Below are 3,243 nucleotides of genomic sequence, written 5' to 3' on the forward strand. Positions count from 1 at the left end.
TTTAGCAATTGGGTGCGGCACCAAAAGGAGCCTTAGTTAGTTTTGTAAAGTTTAAGTTTTAGGTGGTTATGATTCATGATTTGAATTTTATTTGAAAATCAAAATAGAAATATTAAATTAATTAATTATTGATTATTGACTTCAAAAGTCATGCAAAAGTCATGCCCCTAAGTCCTAAGTTCATTTTATTTTAATAAACTTCCAAATTTTAATAATTTAGAAATTTATTAACTTATCATTTCAATTATGAAAGTGAGGTTGGTTTATACAAATTAACCCTTTGTGTTTCAAACATCCAGATTAAGATTAGAGGTTACCCATTTCTCTCCTTGAATTAAGCCTAAATGTTAATTAATGCTAAATTTCCAAAATTACACATTTGCCCCTAAAACTCTAACACTTCATAATTTGTCAAATTCAATTCAAATAACTTTGAAATTTTTATTCTACCTCATTCATGGGTCAATTAAGACATCGGAGGAGAAAATGTGATTTTTGAAAATTTAATTTAATTTATATAATTATTTTCAATTATTTTCATGTAAAAATAGGATTTTTCAAAAAAAATTCCTAACTTGACCAAGGTTAATCCTAATCCCTTAAAATTTTTACTAGAGGTAGACCTAGACCAGAGAAACATTTGAACCAAATTTCATGATTTATTGAATTTTATTTGAATTTTAAAAAATATTTTAAGTTATGGGGTATTTATTAAATATAAAATATTTTAAATGGGAAAAATTAAGTTTTATATTTTTGAAAAATTTTTCCCGAGGTCAGAGAAGAGAAATCAGAGGAGAAAATTTTATATTTTTCTGAGTTTTATTTGATTTATTGGAATTATTTTTAGTGAAACCCCATTTTTAGCCTTTAAAAATTATTTTTAAGCTTTAAAATTCAGTATTTTTATTTAGAAAATCAGAAAAAATATTCTAATTGTTCCTAAGTGTTTAGGAAGTAATTTAGAATATTTCCATGAATTTTATTATTTTTGTGATTTTTATGAATTTTTAATTATTTAAATATTTAAAATAGGTTAAAAAAATGAAGTTTTTATTTTAAATACCATTTTATTTTTATAAAATACTCTTGATCACAGAGAACTCAAAAAAAAACTCAGTTTTATGAATTTTTTAGTTATATTTTGATTTTTAAAAATCATTTAAGTGCAAAAAATGTTATTATCTTTAAAAATCAACTTAAGTTACCAAATGAACTCAAAATGCTTTGAAATTTTTATGGTGAGTTCTTTGGATCCTAAACAATAGTGGAGATTAAAAAACAAGTCATTTTGTTGTTTGTTTTTTTCAAAATTAATTATCTTAGTGATTTAGGGTTTGTAAAGGTTAGGTGTATTTTGAATGACTTGGCTCATGAGAAATTTTCCTGAAGGCTCTCTGGTCATCATAAAGCTCCTAAAATTTTCTTGGATTTTTCTAAGCAACATGCTAATTTCCATGATTATTTTAAGTAAATAATGCACATAAACTTGAAAAATATGATTCTTTGTCTAGGGACCTCCTCTGACTTTGGAAAAATTAGGAAATGTTTCCTAAGACAGAGACAAAAAAATGCTAAAATTTCAAGTCATTGTGAGATTACTACATGCATGGAGAATCAAAACATCCAAATCAGTGTTTAATTAATTAAAAATAAAATATGCATCAAATGGACCTCAAATCATTTCTACATTTTTCTTCTCTATTCACTGAGCAAAAAAGTATATTTATTTTATTTTAATGATTTTTTTACACCAAGATATGAATTTTAAAAGTTAGGGATCATTTTATTATTTTTTTAAATCCCATATTTATCTATTTAATTGCGCGGCGCCACATCAACCTACGGCAGCTCCGAAACTCCACGCGGCGCGCTCCTGTTTGACACTGCCGTCCACCTCAGCACTGACTCTGCCCGCGGTTCATGTAAGGAAGCGTTGTCCAGCTCGATCTCCTCCATCCATCCGATACACACACGATCGGACGGCTCCTCGTCATTGTCCCCGACAGAGTGATCCCATGACCGTCCACACTAAGACCCTAAGATCTCAGCCTATACTTAGCCAAATCACCTCGGGTTTGATCCTATGGACTCGTCTAAGTGAGACGAACATATCCATATGGTAATCGTGCAATTAATTTAAGCCTAATTAAATGTAGAATCAAAAAACGCTCGGGAGGAGGAGAAGTTTATACCTTTTCTATGAGAAGTGAAGCTTCAATCAGTGGTTCTTGGCACGTTTGTTGGGGTCCAAGGAGGCTAGGGATTTAGCCTCTGGTCTTGGTGAAATGCCCAGACCCAAATTCGACCAAGGCCGATTTCAGGTGTTGGTCTAGAGCTATGTTAAGGGCTCTGTGGAAGGGGGATTTGATAGGACTTTGGCTTCTCTCAATGTGGTGAAGGTGTGGGTGAGTTTAATTTAAGTTTTGTGGAGTTTAGAGGTGTGGAGAGCTTTAACTTGTCTCCGGCAAGGTTTTAAGCTAAAAAATTGGGCTCCGACAAGGGGATTCAGGGCAATGTGGTGGTTGGGTTGCACTGAGGAGGTCTCAAAGAGGCTTTGGGATCAATTTGGGGAAGTCTCTTAGAGGAATTTTTAGCTCTCTCTCCATGGCCGTGGATGGGAGCTTTTTATAAAAATGGCCTTAGGTTTGCTGCCATGGCCAATTGGGGGGTGAAATGTGCTGCCTAGGTGGAGGGCAGAGAGGCTCTAAGCTTCAATTTGGATGAGGTGACCTCTAGGTTTGAATTGAGTTTATTTCCATTAAGCTTCAATTTGGATGATGTGGCCTCTAGGTTTGAATTGGATTTAATCCCATGGGAGTGGCTCTCAATTTGGCCATTTTCATTTGGGCCATTTTCATGCCACTAGGCTGGCTGGCCGGCCAGAGGAGGTGGCTAGAGAGGTCAGGTGAGCCAGGGTAATACATCACAACAACTTAATGTATTTAGGCTTTGTTTTGACAAATGTATTTAGGCTTTGTTTGTTTTGGTAAAAATATCCTAAGCTTAAGCAATTATGGAATGAAATCCCTTAATTTAGAGAACCTTTGGTCCATGGCTTAGATCAGGTTATTTTAAGAGGTTTAGGCTGGCCACTACGGTCCAAGTAGTAGTTGTAGAGTCATTAATTTGGTGACTTTGGGGTAGTTAGGCCATCTTTAGTGCATGAGTTCAATGTGGGTTCAAGTGATCAAAGCTTGGGTTTGAGCTAGGTTAGCCATGTCAATTGACCCAATTTATTAT

The sequence above is a fragment of the Phalaenopsis equestris genome, unplaced genomic scaffold (assembly GCF_001263595.1).
Source record: "Phalaenopsis equestris unplaced genomic scaffold, ASM126359v1 Scaffold000251, whole genome shotgun sequence".
In the NCBI taxonomy this organism is placed as follows: Eukaryota; Viridiplantae; Streptophyta; class Magnoliopsida; order Asparagales; family Orchidaceae; genus Phalaenopsis; species Phalaenopsis equestris.